Here is a 22063-nt window from a genome sequence, read left to right on the forward strand (position 1 = left end):
GTTTCATGTTTGTTTATATGCTTGGTTCATTGATTTAACAACCCTGCTGGTATTTTAAACACTGCTTTTAGCCATAAGGAGATATAGGACTTCACTCAGAGTTAAATAATATTTATTTGTACATAGAGCCTGCACTTCCAGTGGAACAAGGAAATGATTAAGTAAATTAAATCTACAGTCTTGATTGGTGGAAGTACTTAGATTTATTGGAATAAAATATGTTACAAAGAAAATAAGTCTGAACACAAAAGACAACAGTATTTTTCCATTACAGTTTCCAGCACAGATGAGTAGATGGATTTTATGCTAATTCAGTTCCTATATCCCTGAATTATACAGCAATAAGGGTTGTGGAATAATCCAACACTTATGAGTCATTTGGCTGCTAATGTTGGAGGTATTAATGATAACTCTGCAGTATGTGAAATATAATAATAACTGTGAGCCAAGTGTCTAGATGCAGAGGGTTTACATTAATAAAACATTTACAGTTATTAAACTTATAAACCAAACCTTCTGACTAAATGTAAATCTCATTCTTAGAATGCAAAACCTAGAAGTACAAAGAATTCTGCAGTGTAAGCAGTAGCACGTAATTACCTGCCGACTTTCATTGTAAAACAATATTTCTACTTTATACAGTTATTGACTCCGAACGTTGCTTCCTCATCCAAAACAGAAATAAATCACAATGCAAAGAGACCATACAAGGTTAACTAGTTCTTGTTCTGTTCTGACTACCTGTAATGATCCACAATCTCCACCATGATTGTCTCTGCCCAATTAAATGAGCTCACTCTATTACCCGGGGGGGAGTTTTACAAGATACTGAAGGAGAGCAAGTTGCAACAATCTTTAGGGATCCTCACTAGTAAATAATATAGTAATAGTTATTGGAGCACTATATATATATATATATATATATATATATATATATATACAGTATATATATATATATATATATATATATATATACCAGATTTTTTTTTTTATCACAGTAAAAATGTGTGAAATGTACCAACAACTTTTTTTAACAATTTATAAACAAACAATGGGGAATATGTTTAAATGCGTAGTTTTAATAAACTTTTATTATAAAAGGCACTGGAACACTTACATATGCATTCATACATTAACAATATTAGCCCCAGTATATCAAAATATGTTTAATGTGGATAGAAATTTGCTTGAACACTATTATATTTACAGTGACTTAAAAACATGGGCCAGGATTAAAAGTGGGGCGGTATTTTACTCAAGATTTGCAGAGTAAATTGTACATGTGTTATTATGCTACCTCTAGTATATCACAAGCATACATGCACTTGTATTACAAGTAAAAGTAAATTTTCCCCACTCCAGTAGTAGTATTACTTGAATGCAAATTACCAGAGCTGAAACCTTATACAAATGCAAATAATAAATATAATCCCCATTTGTAAATGAATTAGTTATACATTTAAACTGGGGTATTTTGGGTACACAGTGCAAGTGTCTATGAGCTGTAATTTATATGCATTATACTGCTCAATATACAATTTTATATTTGTTTATTGTAAAAATTGTGTTTTGTATTTTTTGTGTATTTTTGGATTAGGAACAAAATTAACAGTATGGGATATTAATATCTTGTTAAGGTAAATTTGTTACTTCTAATGTTAAGACTTGAAACCCTTTACCTACAATCCCAATTCCAAAAAAGTTGGGACAGTATGGAAAATGCAAAAAAAAAAAAAAACACCCCCGATAGGGGGGGGGGGAACAGGGATTAAAGTGCTAAGAAAAGTACTAATTAACACAAGCTAGTTGGGTCCAAGAACGCATGTTTAATTATTAGACTTTATTAGGGTAATTATATATCTAACAAATCTATCTATTTCTCTTCTATCGATTCTATCTAACTATCAATCTTATGTTTTACTTTGAATTTAATGTATTTTTGAAAATATGCACTCATTTCAAATCTGATGACTGCAACACCTTACGAAAAAGTTGGGACAGGTACAATTTAGGAATAATAGCGATTTGACAAGTTGAAATAAGAAGATGATATGAAACAGGTGAGGCAATTGTGTAATCATAGTATATAAGGATGTATATTGGTAGATAGAGGCACTGGTTCTAAGGGATCTTCAAAGGATTTTTCTCTATGTTTCACAATTTTCCCAGAAGAATTCTGTCTGTATCTGTGTTCAAAGAATATCACATTGGCATAGTATGTCTGAGCACCTTAATACATAAGTGCAGTATACTCACAGAATTATATCAGATAAATGGCTCCACAGGTGATTTCACAATCTTCCAAAAAGGGGTTCTGTCTGTATCTGTGTTCAAAGAATATCACATTGACATAGTATGTCTGTGCACCATAATATATAAGTGCAGTATACTCACAGAGTGATATCAGGCAAACAGCTCCACAGGTGATATCACAAAAAAACAGCAGGTGATTTCACAAAAAAACAACAATCAGGAAAGGAAAAAAGCTGGCTTTTTTTTTTTTAAATAAAATGTTTCTTTGCTCTTGAGAAAAAATCCTTTGGAGATCCCTTAGAACCAATGCCTCTCTCTGCTTATATACATTGTTTGTACAGCTTTGAGAGAGACTGTTTGGAAGGCAGCGGTTCTAACTAAAGGTATGTAAGTATTCTATTGTATACTCTTTTTTTGTATAGTATATAAGGAGCCTCCAAAAAAGGCCTAGGGGTATATTTATGTAAGTGCGAAAGGCCAAAGAGGGAAAAGGACCATCCAAGTTGTTATCAGCGTCAGGTCCAAAAGCCAGCGTCTGTCATGGTACGGGTGTGTATCAGTGCACAAAGCATGGGTAACTTGCACATCTGTGAAGGTACCATTAATGCAGAAAGAAATGTATACATTTTGGAGCAACATATGCTTCCATCTATACATCGTCTTTTCCAGGGATGTCCCTGCATTTTCCAGCAGGACAAACCACATTTTGCCCAGATTACAAGCGCCTGGTTGCATAAGCAGAGAGTGCGGATGCTAGCATGGCCTACCTATGTCCTGACCTGTCTCTGATTAAGAATGTGTGGCGCATTAAGAAGTGCAAAATAAGGCAATGGAGGCCTTACAGTAGCGCAGCTGAAGACATGCATAATGGATGAATGGGGGGAAATTCCACTTGCTTAAAGGAATTGTCTAGTCAAAATTAAATTTTCATGATTCAGATAGAGCATGCAATTTTAGGCAACTTTCTTATTTACTCCTATTATAAAATTTTCTTCCTTCCCTTGCTATCTTTATTTGAAAAAACAAAAATGAGAGCTTAGGAGCTGGTTCAGCACATGGGTAGAACTTGCAGATTGGTGTCTAAATGTAGCCACCAATCAGTAAGCGGTACTTAGGTGCTGAACTAAAAAAGGGCTGGCTCCTAATCTTAAATTCTTGTTTTTTCATATAAAGTTGCCAAGAGAATGAAAAAAAATTGATAATAAGAGTAAATTAGAACGTTGTTTAAAATTGCATGTTCGATCTGAATGATGAAAATTTAATTTTGACTAGACAATTCCTCTAACTTAACCAACTGGTGTCTTCAGTTCCCAAACGCTTAATAAGTGTTATTAAAAGAAAAGGTGATGTTACACAGTGGTAAACAGTCGACTGTCCCAACTTTTTTTTGGAGTGTGTTGTCATCAGATTTGAAATTGGTGTATATTTAAAAAAACAAAAACATTAAATTCACAAAGTAAAACATCAAATAATGTATTAATAATGTGTTTTCAATATAGTACAGGGAATTTTCAAATTAATTTTTTTTTTTTTTTTGCATTTTACATACTGTCCCAACTTTTTTGGAATTGGGGATGTAATACAGACACCTAAAAGGATATAGTAAAGTAAAACTCTTTATATAAAGCACCCCCCAAAGAGTTTTATTAACTTAACTGAAGTTATTAAGTTACCAGACACAACTGCCAAAGTTTACTAACGAATTTAACTCTCTTACTGAACAGAAGAATAATTTTGTATACTTTCCACCATGCTTGCCAGGTATTACAATCCACAAACATTAAAATTAGCTTTTTGGTTCAGGTAGGCTGGGGCACTTGTTTTGACATGTACTTACATCTTTCCATACTCAAAGCAGGCTGCCTGGGTTTTCTGCAATCAATCCAGAATCAGGCATGGGCTCAGCATTCTTCACCCTTGGTCAAGGCATTTGGGACCTAACAAAAGCCTTGTTTTGGAATAGGATAGGCTCCCGAGTTGATCTTAGAAGTAGCTGAAGAGGATCTTCCGACTATCAATAATTCCTTTACAATTATATCTTCTGGTTTGCTGTGCATTTAAACTCCATGAGGTATACCTCCCAGATCCTTTTCTGTAGTTATTTTTTCTGTTTGCACCACCAGCCCGAGCAGGTATTCCATGCCTTGGAGACCCTTAAATGAGATTGTGCTTCGTGACCGGGTTTTTATGGAGGACAAGTCTCTACACACTCTTAAGTCCTAACTTGCATTTCAAACTGTTTGTGCCCACATTATTGAACTCAGTCACAAAAGCTTGTTCAAGTTTACAAGTACAATAACTTAAGAGCAAGCACTTTATAATGCACTCTCGTAGACGAGTTTGGATGAGCATGCATGGCGGCACATCTCCTATAAAAACCCAGTCACAAAGGAACAATCTCATTTAAAGGGACATTGTACACTAGATTTTTCTTTACATACATGTTTTTTAGATGATCCATTTATATAGCCCATCTGGAAGTTTGTATAGTTTTGCTTATTTTTTAATAACATTTGTGCTGATTTTCAGACTCGTAACCAAGCCCCAAACTGTCAGATGTATACATGCATTTACAGACTCCAGCTGCTTGTGTAAGCTGTCTTTTCATATGCAGGGAAGGGGGGGGGGATAGAGTTTCTGCACCCAGCCCCCTTCACTGGGTGTTCCAGCTAATCTCATCAACAGTGCTAAACTTGGAGCTTCTAAGTAAGTTTTTAAAAGGTTTTATACTGGATTTTTAGATCAGTATCTGTGCATATTCGTATTTATAGTAGTGTCTATTACATGCAGTTAAATGAAAATTAAAATTTTACTATTGCACAGTTGCTTTAATAAAACAATGGCATTTAACACACTCTCTCAGCTGTAGCTTTTTCTGGTCGTATTTTGACCGATTTCTTTTTGTTTTTTAAAACACCTTTCCCATTTGGCATACTATGAAAACAAGATGGTGACTACAGATTTCTATTGAAAGGACTTATATCATTTTATACTGTATTTTAAAAGAGCTGAAACTGAAAGGCATGAACCACCTGCCTTGAAACATTGTATCTGCCTAGGAGACCCTTAAAGGGACAGCATACACCAATTGTAAATTACGTACAGTGTAAATGTACATTATAGAGACATTAAACTTCAAAAAGAAAATGAAATACTATATAAAAATTTAAAATTGCAAGTAATTCTCTAGAGCTAGTTTGCATTCATATGTCAGCATCTCAGTTATTTTCATATTTAAAGAATTACTATAGCATTTGCAAAATATGTGTTATTTACCAAATTTGTCCAATAACAAACAATATAGAACAGATTATTTTAAACATATAAAACATATAACAAGCTATAGTTGTTTAAATCAATGCAAATATATTTACAATGTATACACAGATAAGGAACACAGTCAAGTAAAAAAGTTATGGAAGTATTGACCACTTACTATCTAAAAATGCCCCACGTAAATTGTGTATATATACACAGAATATTACTCATTGTATTATTCAATCAAATTTGTAAACTGCAGGAGGTTAATAGATGCCAGTTCTTCAAATTGGATATATTGCTTTATTATTCCGCTATAGTATTGTAAACTGCAGAAGACTAACAACATGCAAATAAATAATATTTGTTTGATTCCACAGTCAGATATCCAGTCCAAGCCCATATCTCGGGTAGATTTCTACAAGCACAGACTTGTGGGTAAATTATAGGTTGGGATAGGAGTCCAAAACCCAAGACTGTTGCAGGAAAAGCTGGACAGCAGACTTGTATATTACACTAAAATGCATCAACGTTTCACATACAATTGTCTATATAAAAACAGCAGCAAATATAACCCATGTTCTGCTTAAGGGACTAAGGCCCCTATTTATCAAAAGTCTTGCAGGCTCGCCAGAAACACGGGGCATCAAGCTCCATTCGGAGCTTGATAGATAGGCCCCTAAATCTCCTATTTGCTGTTCAGATTCCTGATAACTGTTTCTGGCAACTGGCATTACTATTCCCAATAAAACTCAATAGACTAGAGCTGCAAAGAAGTTCACTGTTATGTTTACTAACATTTGTTGGTAATGAATTAAAGCTGACTAAACTTTTTATATAACAATAACCAATTAGGAGGGTGGCACTTGAATCCCTGACCCAACTCATACCACAGCTGGTCAGGTGCCCACATCGACTGACCTGCAATGGATCACCTGTTGCTCCATTCTGGCAGTATGAGTCTCGACAATGCTCTACTGCCTGCCTACCAAAATATGAATATCCCCAAGGCCACCACCTATTGTGTGTGTCCCTTTCAATCAGATTGGCTGTCACTCAATATCTTCTCCCCTTGAGGGGCCATGACCAACCACCATGGATATGGTATAACCAATATTTCCTGTAGGGTAGAGTATTGTGTAAGCAAGTTATTCAGCAACAGCACTATGTAAAGGCTAAATTAAAACTTACAGGGCTAGCTCAACTAAACTTACCTAAGCCAAGGGAAAGAAAAGCATGCTAAGGGACCGGAACCTCAAATTCACCTATCCTTACCACACAAGCACACAAGGGAGAAAGGAAGAAAAAGCAGTCTGGAACAAGAAACAAAGAGGGCTGAACACACTCTTATTTATCAGGCAAGGCCAAAATAACCCATCACACAACACCACTCCATTACCAAGGAGGTTAAACCCTTATGTGCGTTCCAAACTCAGGAGGAGACCTTCACTTGCAAAATTACTATAAAGTTTAAAAATAATGAAATCAATGATATGGCCTTGAAAGTCACGGTCATAATGCCCTATCTAAATACTAGCGGCTAATATATTGACAGAATAATGTTGATTGCTTATTGACGAAATCCCAATAGTTTTATTCTGATTTATACTAATTGAAGCTATACATTCATAGAAAAAAATAGCTGCTATTAACTGGATTAGTCAGCATGAGGAGAAACATTAGCCAATGACTAAATGGCAAAATAGTACAAAACTTTAATACAAGATTGCCAAGAAAATGTCCTGTTTAAGTTACAAGTGCTTTGTCATTATATTCTCCATAACTGTTAGGTGCAAAATGCACATAGAACATGAACTGCACACAGGATAACTTGGTTGTCCCAATAAATTAAATATCTTTAAACCCATTTGTAAAATGGCCAGACTGAAGGAAAAAAAATTGAAAACATCAAAATATGTATTTTTCTCTGGTGGAGAGGTGGGTAGTATTATGATAATGTAAGGCTTTTCATTTTAAAATCAGCTATTGTCAACAAATGAAAATATGGAAAAATAAGCTATGCTTTGCAGCGTATAATCACATCAAATCATCCAATTTTGTTGTGAAAGCAATTACATCAGAAGGAAAAAGTATCCAGGAATAAAAACCCAGTGGAAAGAACTATGTTGAACACTGGATTGTGGACCAGATTGGATCAAGATGTTAGACACCAACAGAAGACTTTTTAGTGTATTTTTTTATGGTTTTTATTTTTTTAAGGCTTTGTAAACTTTGTGTTAGCTAAATGCAGATATTGATGCAATATTATCAAAAAGAATTAATGCTGCATATGTATTTTAAATTTAATTCTAATCATTATGTAAAAAATGTTTAGTAATGCGACAACTGTCAACCCCCTAAACCGCACCTTACCGGGGGCCAGGGAGGATTCACAAAGTGTCTATACTGTGTTCACTGTAATAATTTATTTCGCCTCCATTTTTCATCCCACATTTGCCCACTCACAATGAAGAAATTACTGCTTGTTCACTTTTTATATCTATTATACGCATGGACTGCTAAGCAAGTTGCTGTGAATGATCCAGGCTTACAGCGGACGATTTAATTACATTTTAATTACATGATCATGCGCAATAGGTTATTAAAGCCAAGATGTGCATGCTCACAAAAATGAATAATAAGCACAACACCTGTGTTCAGCACACTAAGCAAGCAGAGAAAGCTGCAGGAGGGAGCCACTCAAACAATATATAAAAAAATACAAAAAGCAGCAGCATTTATCAAAAAAGTAGAAATCTATTTATTATAACAGAGAAAGAAAGCTTCAACAATGTTTTAGGAACAATTCCTTAGTCATTTAAAAAAAAAAAAAAAAGATTAATAGCGCTATCGGTATATTTATGATGTTGATTGACTCTTAAAACAAAGATCTGGTAAGCCAAATGCGCTTCTGTCTTTTCAATGCATTTCAACTGCATATGGTCAACACTCATTACTCATGAGCTCCCATTAGACTATTGCACTATAAATCACACAAACATTGTTGCCAATATTTCCCTGATGATGGACAGTGTGTATCAGATCGCTCTGGTGTGTTTGATCACCTTTGCTTATCAGTGCTTGTTTGCTTTGCTCTTTGGCTATCGCTGTTTGGCTTTGCAAATATGTATCTTCAGTTAGATTTTGTTGGTGGTGTTGGATAACTTTTGTTCAACAGACTCAGGCATGCCTGGCCTCTCAGACAAAGGCACAGGGAACGTGTGAGGGTAAAGAGACCTTTGTCTCAGGTGTGGGCACCTCCAGTGAACAGGATAAAGCTCACCTTGGACCCTATGAGTGATGCCCAGATTTATGACATATATAGGCTCTATAGGCACTTGCTAGCCTATACAATGTCATAAAGGATGACTTGGAGCCACCCAAGTGTATGTGCACTACTATTCATGGCATGTTCAAGATGCTATGCTGCACATATGTGTTGGCATTCTAAAACTTTCAGTCCACAGAGGGGTTGTCTCAAAGCACTTTCTCTGCAGTAATTGCAAAGTTTCTGAATGCCATCACCAACAAATGCCATCTTTTTATAGGATTCTTTCACACTGAAGATGCTTGGAGAGACCTCAAGATGGACTTCTATAAAATGGGTGGCATGCCAAATGTGTTGGGGGCAATAGACTGCATACATTTCTTTCCAATGTCATGGAGAGTCCATTCAATTACTAGTGGGAATTCAACTCCTGGCCACCAGGTGGAGGCAAAGAACACCCCAGCAGAGCTTAAGTATTCTTGCACTTCCCACAATGCCCAGTCATTCTTTGCCTGTGTACATCGTAGGTGGTGTGCGAAGATGGTGTCTGAAGAAAATCAAGTTAATATTCCTTTAATGGGTACTTTTACCTGCAAGCAAGGATTGGGGCTATGCTGTGTCTATCGAGGTAGTCCTTGCTTACCTTCCAACATGTATGCTACCCCTTTATAGAAAACCAGGGTTGGTTACTCTGTTTTTCTTTGTCTACAGGTCCCTGTCAAAGGTCGGCTGAATCTGTCATACCTGTTGCTGTACCTGCCCTGCAGTGGATCCAAGGTAAGTGCTTTTGCCTTCTAGGTGCGATCTTTATGAGTGATCATGTGACCACTCAGCTTACTTCCGCTGAGTGGTTAGTTACAGCGTCGACTGTGTTTGTGTGGAACTAGTTGGACAGGGTGGATTTTTACGGCGTTTGGTCGTTTATCTACTGTTTCTCTCAGCGGTGTTTGCAGTTTTTTAAGTTATTGCCTCTCTATTTTTGTATTTTTTCTCATTCATATTTTTTATTTTCATTTTCTAAGGACAACTTTGATAATTATTATGATAGTATTGTAAGCACTTTCTGTCATCTGCCAATGCTTAGCGCATCTCATATTTTTTTACCTTCTTCTGGTAAGAGAAAGAGGAAATCTAACACCATTTCTAAGAGTTCAATATCTAAAATTAAGATGTAATTGCTCAAATATATCGGACTATTTAGAACAGGCAGAGATCTTAGAACATAAATTTGTGGAGAGGGGATATCCAAAAGAATCTTTAAAAAATACAAAAGAAGAGATAAAGGGAAACAATGTAGTGACATTCTAGAATATAAAAATAAAAGGAAAGAAAACATAGAAACATCTATTGATGACACCATTGATGTACCACTAATCACTCAATACAATGATGAACATAACATTTTAAAAAAATATATGAAAAAACATTGGCATTTGGTACAAAATGATCCTATATTTGGCAATAAAGTTACACCATAACCCAGAATTGTTTACAGAAGAGCAAATAATTTAAAATCCCTAATGGCCCCACGTGTATTTAAAAACAAAAATAACAATATATCTACACAAAATGACTTAACAGGGAAGAAGCTGAATGTTTTTTTTCCCATGCCTTTCCTGTAAGTCAGGTAAATATAGTTGTAAAAAGAAAGAATTCAAATCGTGTGTCACAGGTGAAATACAAAAAATCGCAGACACCATTAGATGTCAGAATAAGGGTGTCATATATGTAATTGAATGCACATGTAAAAAACAGTACTTTGGGGAAACCACTAGGAGTCTCCGAGAGAGAATAAGGGATCACATGGGCCATTGAAAAGGAGAAAACTGACACCCTGTTGTACCAACACTTCAAAGATATGTACAATAGTAATCTTTCTGATTTTAAATTCTGGGGAATCTTTAAATTTAAAAAGAACTGGAGAGGAGGTAATTTTGAGGGTGAACGCCTCAAGAAAGAAGCTGAATTTATCTATAATTTTCAAACCCTCCAACCCCTAGGATTAAACTCAGAATTAGACATTTCACCTTTTTTTTGTAAATATGTAACATTATATTTAAATACTCTCTATCTCTTTAAAGTATCTTCTTCTATAAAATCCACGCACACTCTAGAATATATTCTTTTTTCAACCCACCATATATATATATACAGGATAATGTGTATCAGATTCTATAACATAGGATATCGCCTAATAGAAAAGAAAATGAGATATTTTAGATATATTAAGTATTGTTATGAATTGTATTATATATAAGAGGTCCTTCACACATAATTTATATTATGATAGATGATAGCTAGTGTATTAGGATTAATATACATAAACAAGTAAATCGTAGACTCTGTTATTTAATATCCTACTATATGATCAAGATAATTGTTATGGTTGTATAAGTATAAGGGAAGTAAATTTGATATTGGTATATACCACCTTAAAACCACCGGTGGTGAAATTGACCCTCCAATCAAAAACACACAGCAATTAACAAATGAAACATCAAGTCTGGCTATATAAGAAGCATACCAAACAGTCGTTTAGAATCTTGATAAAGCCCTTAAGAGGGTGAAATGCATAGAATCAACTGACTGTTTTAAGGAGCTTCGTTAAGCACATCACTATATCTGGATACTGAGCAAGCAAAAATCGAATGATCGATAAAACGGGTGTATACCTGCTGATATCCTGGGAGTGTCTAAGGGCACGGTGGAGACAGGTTTGGAAGGATTCACATATTGCCAAGAGGGATCCAAGAGTGTTCCAGGGGCCCCCAATACAGGGCCAATACAGAATCTGCAAGTTGAGAGGCTCAAATGATTGTCTGAGGATAAAGAGGAGTCAAGCCAATCGGCCGCTAGCAGGGGGTGTCAATCAGTCTTATCATATAGGATCATGTGGATTGATCTCCACAGCCTAAGAGCAGGTGGACAAGTTATTGGAGCAGCAGTCTTTAGACCGCTGCTTCATAACTTCTGTTTCCGGTGAGCCTGAAGGCTCACGTGGAAACAGGGGCATCAAGCTCCATTCGGAGCTTGATAATTCGGCCCCTAAATGTGGACTCTGGTTTCTTAACCAATTATCAAACATTTTTGTAATGTACTTTCATATACTGTAGTCAATTACAATGTATATTCCACACTCTCTATGCATAGGTACACAGGTAAGTCTATGTCCACACTTTTGTCATTATTATTATTCCCGTTTTTCTTTCTTTCCTTTCTCCTTAAAGACATACTGTATATATGTGTGTGTATCTATCTATCTATCTATTTATCTATCTATCTATCTATCTATCTATCTATCTATCTATCTATCTATCTATCTATCTATATATATATATATATATATATATATATATATATATATATATATTGCAATCAGACAAAGAAAAATAAAATAAACACCTTGTATTTAAGAATGTCATAGGCAAAGTAAGTTACAATAAAGAAAATACATTTAAGCTACTAATAAACTGCAGATTTTGGTTAATTTATCAGCAATTCTCAGAAAGAGCCTAAAAAATAAAGTAAATGTACTGCTATTTAATTTCCACTGCAAGGTATTGCACATAACCTACATGTATGCCCTTTGTAATGTGACATTGTGGACTGCTGAGAGTCAGTCTGTTATATCTGGCATTGGATGCCACAGGCGAGTAATCACAAGAAACTGACCTTGGCTACAACACATTTCACACTTCAGCGCTGTTCTGCTGTGTTAAACAAGTGAGATGAAGGTGAAAACATTGTAAGGGAATACAAAGTGTGCTGCCTATTTGACTTTCCATTGTACCAGGATATTTTAGAAAGTCATGGAAAATTATGAATTTAGGTCTTCTAAATAATGGAGCAATTTTTTTTTTTTTTAAGTAGACTGCTATAGGAATAGGAATAGGCTATAGGAATAGAAATAGGCTATAGGAATAGGCTATAGGAATATGCTATAGGAATATGAATAGGCTATAGGAATATGAATAGACTATAGGAATAGGCTATAGGAATAGGCTATAGTAATAGGAATAGGCTATATGAATAGTAATAGGCTATAGCAATAGGCTATAGGAATAGGAATAGTCTATAGGAATAGGAATAAGCTATAGGAATAGGAATAGACTATAGGAATAGAAATAGGCTATAGGAATAGGCTATAGGAATAGGCTATAGGAATATGAATAGGCTATAGGAATAGAAATAGGCTATATGAATAGAAATAGGCTATAGGAATAGGAATAAGCTATAGGAATAGGAATAGTCTATAGGAATAGGAATAAGTTATAGGAATAGGAATAGACTATAGGAATAGGAATAAGCTATAGGAATAGGAATAAGCTATAGGAATAGGAATAGGCTAAAGGAATAGAAATAGGCTATAGGAATAGGAATAGGCTATAGGAATAGGAATAGTCTATAGGAATAGGAATAAGCTATAGGAATAGGAATAGACTATAGGAATAGGAATAAGCTATAGGAATAGGCTATAGGAATAGGAATAGACTATAGGAATAGGAATAAGCTATAGGAATAGGAATAGGCTATAGGAATAGGCTATAGGAAGTGACTTGCTTTCAATTGCATTGGAAAAACTGAAGCAAATGTTAGAGAAAAACTTATTAAAGTCTTCCAAATTTTTTTTAAATAATTTAATGTCTTTGGCCATTCCATTTCTAACTGAAGGTTATTCCATGAATGATCTCTTTCCTTTGTAATAATACTTGCACACATGCTGTATTCATTTAATGAGTTATCAAGCTAAATCATAATAGTTTAGTCTATGGGGTCCATTTATTAAGCAGCGGATGCTGCTCCGGAGCCCCATTGTTTCAGGTCCTCCTGAGATGGAAGTTAAGAAGCAGTGGTTGTAAGACCTTTTAGGTGGTGGACTGAAATCCTCACAATCCGATACGGATGACTGACGGCCCCTGCTGCCAGCCAATTGGCCGCCAGTGAGCAGGGGGAAGCCATGCACAAGCATTTCACCAGAAATCATGTCCGCTCGACCTTTGTTAAATCTACCCCTATGAGTTTATTACAATCCTTTAGAAAAATTATCAAATGATTTATAACAGAATTTTAACATTAAAATCTATGGGGGGTTTTCCTTAATGTGATTACAGGGTATTCCTTTAATTTAAGTGACTTTTATATATCTATAATTAAATTCCCAAAATATTTGGAAAAGGTGCTTAGAAATATACCCACGAAAGTTAGAATATTGCATAGTAAATATTATACTTAATACTATGGGCCGGACGCTTTAACGCAAAAAGCGCTGGAAGTAAACTTGTAACACGCACGTATTACGAGTTGAAAGTAAATTGTTTGTGCGCAGGCAAAACCCGAAAAACGCTAACTTCAGGACTTCGGATATTGCGACTGTGTTAACTTCTTCTCCCCATTGACTTCAGTGGAGTGCTTGTTAAAAAAAAAAACCAACATGCTACTCTTATGCTAATGAGACACCACATTAAATTTATAGCGCTAAACCTGAAGGTAGTGATGAAAATTTTACATTCCAATGGTCTTCACATATAAGAAAATGTTCTTTATATTTTTAAATCTATATTTCTATATATCTGATTAATTTATTTTTAAATATATTTCTATACCTATATATCTATATAAATATATACAGATATACAGACATATATAGGAATAAATATTTAAAACTACAAAGAACATTTTCTGCTTGGTGAAGTACATTGGAATGTGAAATAGTTACAGTATATGCACCAGGGGTGGGCAAGAGGTAGATCGTGGTCTACCAGTGGACCACAAGTGAATTTTGAGGTGACCGCCTGGAAGATTTCATAAGTCTGCATAATAATAAACATTTCTCACTCATCTAGATTCTGAGTGAAGAGCCTCGTCACCGTAGATATATGAGATTTTTTTTTCTTATGCAGACTTTTGAAATCGGCTATGAGTCTATGATGGCGGTATGTGTACTTTAGCATGCGGGACACGGCTGTAGCTGAATTTGCTGCCCCTGCTTTCGTTACTGCCTGTCCCAAACTCTCCTATTTTTTGTCTCAAGAGCAGTCAGTCCATAGTACAGATTCTTCATGCGCCAGGCTGAGATGCTGCTCGGTATCCCTGGGTTTGGCAGTTCCAGGTCCTGCTCTGTCTGATATTCTGCTGCTACTTTCTAGTTCTGTCCTCCGTTACTTGTCACCAGGCTCTGCTGGGTGAATGGTCTGGTAGTGTTTTTTTCCCAGGGTCTGAGACCAGTTTCAATCCTCAGTAATGGGATAGACTTTCTGCAAAAATAATTGCTTGAATTGCCGCTCGATCTATGTAATATACCTCATTACATGCTCAATGTGCCAACTACAATATACAGGTCTAACTACAAGAGAGGTTTGAGACATTTGTCAGATATTAAACAGGGAACACTAACAACCCCATTAATCAAACATTTTACTCTAATACACAATAAAAAGACAGATAGTTTCAGTTGGACCATTATTGAGCAGATAACAAATAAAAGTATAGGTGGGAATAGAGTAGCGATGTTGGAAAAAAGAGAGATCTATTGTATCTTTTGCCTTAAAACTAGGGTTCCAGGGGGACTAAATTCCCAGTATGACCTAATTAATTTTTGGTGATGAATTTTGCTTTGTTTTGTGTTTGCTTCTGTTTCTATTTTGCATTAATTTTTTATTTATGATTACTTATATTTTTTACAACTCAAGACAGTCACTCTTTCTATATAATTAGTATCAGTTTTTGGAAAAAGCTTCCCATTGAAGAGTATATAAAACTATACTATATCAATCCAGATGAAGGTTCCACAGTTTGAGCAAATAGTGGCTAATTATTATGGATAAGGATGATTCTGATATATTTGTATGCACACCAAGAACAAGTGAGTATAATCACGCTTAAGGGAAAATGGAATCATTGATTGGTACCATTCTGTGCTGTACCGTAGCTTCAATGTTTAAATGTACCTAAGTATCCATTTCAGCAAATTGAAGGACTAAACTAGGCTATTTAATCTAAGATTGAGAGCTATTGAATATTATAAGTTAGGTTAATGGATTCTTACCCAGCATAATATTACAATAAAAATAGGATGATAACCCCGGAAACATAGGGAGATCTATTTCCCATACAGAAGTATAAGTTTGCTAGGGAGTGGGTTTGCACCTTAGTTTAGTTTGCTAGGTAGTGAATTTTTTTAATTTTTTGAACTTTTATATTTTGGAAAGTTAATAAAATAGCAGTATCCGTATGGTTGGAATAGTGACCAATCAGAGAGCTAGTGTATGGTTTTTAAAAGGGCATTCCCGTAGTGTTTTTTACATGGCTTGGAGTACGACATAAAGCTGAAACGCGTCAGCCGTTTTGTCTGTCTAGCAAGGAGGATTCTGTTCCGTTCCCTCCACTGTATGCTGAAACTATTCATGAGGTTTTAAACTCTGTTTATTAACAAATAAAGTTACTTTTTATTGATCCAGTGCTCCTATCTACGTTGTTCATATGGATACCTACTGATGGGGCCACATAGTGAAGCATGGATTATTGCACTATTGGTTTGCTCGAGAATGATTTGATTGGCTGTTTCTGCTTACACCCACGTAACCACCAATCAACGTCCTAATCAATCCCGAGTTGAAGTGATGTCATCCGCAAATACAGGAGGAAGTATCCCTGCGATGAGAAGCTGGTGGAAGCCGGCACCCTGCATGTTTGACTCGTGGAGTCAAAGTGTGGACACGCTGTACATTGCAAACCGGGGAAGTTGTGTATTACACCATCACATACATGCATACGGAGGATCATATATGTGTATGAGCTTAGCCGCATATGTCACACCGGATGGGAAAGTGTTTTGTTGTTATCTGCCCAAATTGAGTGTTTGCCATATCCGCGATTTGGGAGTTTATTGTACTGCTTACCTATGACTGGGACTTGATTTCTGTGAGTTATTATTATTAGGTACCAAGGTCTACTTTTGCCTAACTTATGGATGTTTAATGATGAGTATTGCTACACACATGAACGTCACTGAGTCTACTATCCTGGCTGTTTACACAGGGGAATCACCACGAGTTGTATGAATGTGATAAAAGGATTGACGTTTTACCAAAAAATTGCTGCTGTGTGGATGGCTAAACCCTTTTAACATTTATAAGAAGATAAATTTATGAGTGGGTGTGAGAAGCTATAAGCTAAATATTTTATATGCTTATATAGATTAAAGTTATACATATTGCTACAAGAATGGTTAGTGACCCCTGTTACCCCAAATAACTTTTTCTGTTACTCCTCCTCAGGTTCTTTTACTTACTCTGTACCAGGCTTTGATGCTGCTTTCTGATACTTTCTCTGACACACTAATATTAGCTATACTTTGTGCTAGTTTCTGCAGCTTTCTGTCCCCAGAATTTGTTGTCACCAAATTATGCAGGTAGATGCTGTTGCTGCTATACCAGTCTTTAGTTGCTGTGTAAGGTGGTACAGAGCCTGCAGGTCCTGCTGCTGTCACTGTCCCACCGATTTGTAATAGTCTTCAGCTAGTAGCAGACAGACGGAGAGCAGCAATCAGAACCTGCCCCCTAAAAAGCCTGACATGGCGTCCAGCCAATAAAATGGATTTGTAGAATGAGTCTGTCTATGATTAACTGAGAATAGTTCATTGTCATCGTTGTACCTGAGGTGTGGGTTTCCCATGTGTTCCAGGCTTGACTACTCCACTAGCCCTAGACTCAAGCAGCCTTGATTGTGCGGTACACAGATAAGGTTGCTTGATGGTCCCAGCGTGACGTAAAGAGAGCTCTCACAGTAAGTAAAGAGCGGGGCTGTATTTATTATTAAAGAGCGCGGCTGATTTTTAAACCTGTATTATTTGTGGCAAAAAATAAATTTTTCAGCCAGCAGGTCCTATTTGTGGCAAAAATAACATTTTCAGCCAGCGACTGGTGTTTTTTTTTAGTTAGGTGACCACGTCACTTGGAATAAAATTACAGGTAGCCCTTGCCTTACAAAAGTCTGCCCACCCCTGATATACACAATAAAACAAATAGAATTTTCTATGTATTTGACTGGAAAGGACTCCAAAGTGTATACATATTTGTGTATATATGTGTTTATATGTGTATACATATATACATGCACAAATACACATGTATATACACATTGTGCACATATATACTGTATATATATATATATATATATATATATATATATATATATATATATATATATATATATGTGTGTGTGTGTATGTATGTTACGGTAAAGTCAGATATTGGGTAATCCTAACATTACCCGGGTAATGCTAGGATTACCTACGTGGCTGTGGGTAAAGCCTGATATAAGATCATAAATCCCCTCAGACTGATTGAGTCTCTGCATCAAACATATATACAATGCACTGTAATACCCCCATCTTAACTATCATTTTTGCCTCCGCCTGGGGGGAAACCTCAATGTTCACTTGGGGTGGATGCCAGAGGTTCAGTGGGGCAAAAATAAAAAAAAAATAGTGTAGATGGGAGAATTACAGTACATCGCCTACCCATAGCCTAATTACAGTACATCGGACTTTACACACAGCCGCAGGCAAATCCAAAGCACTGATCCACAGGCAGGTTTGAAAGTAGTAAACAAAATCTTTATTGCACCGAAATAGTAAAAGCATCAAGTGTAGCACAGGATATACAATGTATAGCCGTGTTCCTCAGCGGACATGTTTCGTGCACACTGCACTTGTTCACTGCATAGAGGAACAACGGCTCTTTCCGGCTTTTTATACACTTAAACCCTTAAAGGTACATTTCACATTAGTATTGCATATCCTCCATATTTTCCAATACATATAACCTGGCTGCTAATGTTACTATCCATAACATATCTAGCAAAAATCTATCCAATCTAGGTTAAATTAATATTTACTTAATATTGAAAAAATTTTACCCTTTATTTTATGTAGCTAGATTCTATTTCTAACACCTCAAAGATTTAGAAGTAAAATTATGGGTCTATACATTTTTCTCTACACATATAAGTCAATGTCTCTTCTTTCTTAATATTATAGGAATTATCCCCTTTACTTTGATTAGCTAGGTTTTATTTTAACAAATCAGTGCATTACAAGTACAGTTATGAGACCATACATGTTTCCCTAGACATATAAGTCAATGCCCCTCCTGAAGTTTAAGCAACGAGGGATAGAAGTATTAAGGGGGAATATCCAAAAAACCTCTCTAAGGTTCAATTTGTTCTCCCTATTACCCCCTCTCTTCCACAAAGGTACATGATCAATTCCCTGAACTTTCAAGAGCTTAGGGTTAGAATTGTGAAATTCCCTGAAATGTTTGGCAATTGGAGTAGTGGAGTTCTCATCCTCAATGGATCTTAGATGCTGTAATACCCTGTCCTTCAGGGGCCTCTTGGTTCTCCCTACATTTTTTTTGTTTTAAACATCCACTGCACGTGAGGAGATATATTACATGTGTTGTATTACAATTTATGTGAAATTTTATCTCATGTGTGCGTTTCGTAGTAGTAGACCTACAGCTATTCCCTTCCACTACATGATCACATGTTTTACAAATGTTTTTTCTACATTTGAAAAAACCTTTTTGTTGTTTAACCAACAGGTATTAGTTTATTTAGGGAGATCTGATGGCGATACAAGATTACCTATTGTGTTACCCTTTTTTGAGATAAATTCACAGCCACCTTGTATTATTTTCTTCATAACGGGATCAGCACTCAGTATGGGGATGCTCTCCTTGACGATTTTACATATCTCTCCAAATTGAGTGCTATATGCCGTAATGAATTTTGTTTTTTTGTTTATTTTCCTTTCTATTTCTTGTTTTATAGGTTAAAAGGTTTTCTCTTGGAATACTATCTACTTCCATTTTAGCTTTGCCAAGGATGTTTTCATTATACCCTCTTTCTTTTAGACATTGTGACATACAATTAACCTGTTTTTCATAGTTAATTTGATTGGAACAGTTTCATTTTGCACAAATAAACTATCCCTTGGGTATACCCAGGAGTGTATGTCGGGGATGGCTAGAACTGAATTCTAAGATGGTATTCCCTGCTGTTTGTTTTCTAAAGAGATCAGTCTCAATGGTTTGTTTCACTATATTATCTGATATTCTAATATCCCAAAAATTTATATGGTTCTGATTTTGTTCACCTAAGAACCTAATCCCACTATTATTTCTATTCAAATAGGTACAAAATTCTTCTGTGTTTGTTTCTACACAGTCCAAGATGAAAAAGAGCTTATCTATATAGCGAGCATAAAGAATAATATTGTCTCGATAGGGATTTTCATCCCCATAGATGTGAGACTGCTCCCACCAACCCATAAACAGCTTGGCATAACAGGGGAAGAATTTCGCCCCCATAACAGTCCCACATCTCTGGAGATAGAAGCCCCCATCAAACATAAAGAAATTATGTGTTAAGAGATAATCAATGGAGTTCATTATAAACTGTTTTGTGTTTTTTTCATAATTACTGTATCTTTCAAGACAATATTCAACAGCATCAAGCCCTTTAGTATGTTGTATGGAAGTGTAGAGTGATGAAACATCAGCTACAAAAAAAAAGATGCGTTGGTTTCCATTTAATCTGTTTCAATTCTAATAATAAAGATGTTGTGTCTTGTATATAACTAGGAAGTATTTTTACTAAGAGTTGAAAGAAATTATCCATAAGCTCTTATAATGGTTCATTTAATGATTCAATACCTGTGATTATGGGGCGACCCGGGGGATTTGTGAGATCTATATGAACTTTAGGAAAGTAGTGGTATATGGGAGTTACTGGATACTCAGGGATAAGAATTTCTTCTACCGCTTGTGTAATAATATTGTTATATCTAGCAGCTTTGATAATCTCTTTAAGTACATTTCTATAATGGTCAACAGGGTTAAATATACTTAAATATACTTCCTTATCATTGAGCTTTCTTTGAGCTTCCCTGATATAGACTGCTCTATCCAATACCACCACATTTCCTCCCTTATCTGATGGTCTCATCACTATCCTCCTATTTTGTGCAAGCTTTGTTAATGCTTCCTTTTCTTTTCTTGTCATATTCGTTTTTTTTAACCAAATTCATGTCATTAGTTATGCAATTGATTTTTCTTAATTTTACTTCCACTACCTTTTGAAATATTTCTATAGCATTAGATCTAGAGTGCACAGGATAAAAATTGCTCTTTTTCCTGCAATTGCTAAAATCAATATGGGACTCATTGATTAAATCATCTCTTATTTCATTGCCCTCTCCTTGTAGATCCTGCAAATTGATAATGGAACAGACTTCGGTAAATGACAATGGTTCCTTTATATCACTCTCATCTACATCCGCTTGTACCTGGCTTTGCTCCACTTCAGCATCAACAAAGTGCTTACGTAACACTAATTTTCTTACAAATCTGTTTACATCCAAAATAGTGTTAAACAGGTTAAACTGCTGAGAGGGAACAAAACCAAGTACCTTGGATAGAACCAAAATTTCTACCTCTGACAATTCAACACATGATAGATTTAAAACATTTGTATTCCTATTTAAGCATATTTCTTCTGATGTCCCCTTGATCTGGTTACATATGTTCTCTTCTGGATCATTTTCTTCTCCCTCTGTAGTTGATGCCCTCGACCTTTGGTCTGATGGTGTGGATAATACTCTTCCTCTTTTTCCCCTTTGTGTTTTTTTCTTCTTGTGTTCGGTAGAGTCTCTGCAAACCTGTATTTTGACTGTATTTTGGAAGAGTGATCTGTGGTCAGTTGTAATACAGCAGGTACTTGTTCTTCTATTTGAGCGTCATAGTCTGCGGATTTAATCTCAAATTCTGTATCATAGAAAGTAACATTCTTTGATTGTTTATATATATATATATATATTTATACATATATATGTTTGTGTTTGTATATATACTGTATGTATATATATATATACACAAACACATTATAGCCCTTTCTATTCAAACACCTTGTCATATATCATACACCTTGTCATATATCATATACCTTTTAACCCTTATAAAATATCTTTATTAATATTTATATAAATAATATTTATTAGACAATGTATGTATGAGTGTAACATTTTATTTTAATGTATTTATGTTGTGGTTTTTTAACTCTTAGGGGCCGAATTATCAAGCTCCGCTGCTCCATAACTTGTACGCCTGCTCTCAACAGGATCAAATATGATCGGGTTGATTGACACCCCCTGCTAGCGGTTGCAAATCTGCAGGGGGCGGCATTGCACCAGCAGTTCACAAGAACTGCTGGTGCAATGATAAA

Source organism: Bombina bombina, chromosome 5 (genome assembly GCF_027579735.1).
Source record: "Bombina bombina isolate aBomBom1 chromosome 5, aBomBom1.pri, whole genome shotgun sequence".
NCBI lineage: Eukaryota > Metazoa > Chordata > Amphibia > Anura > Bombinatoridae > Bombina > Bombina bombina.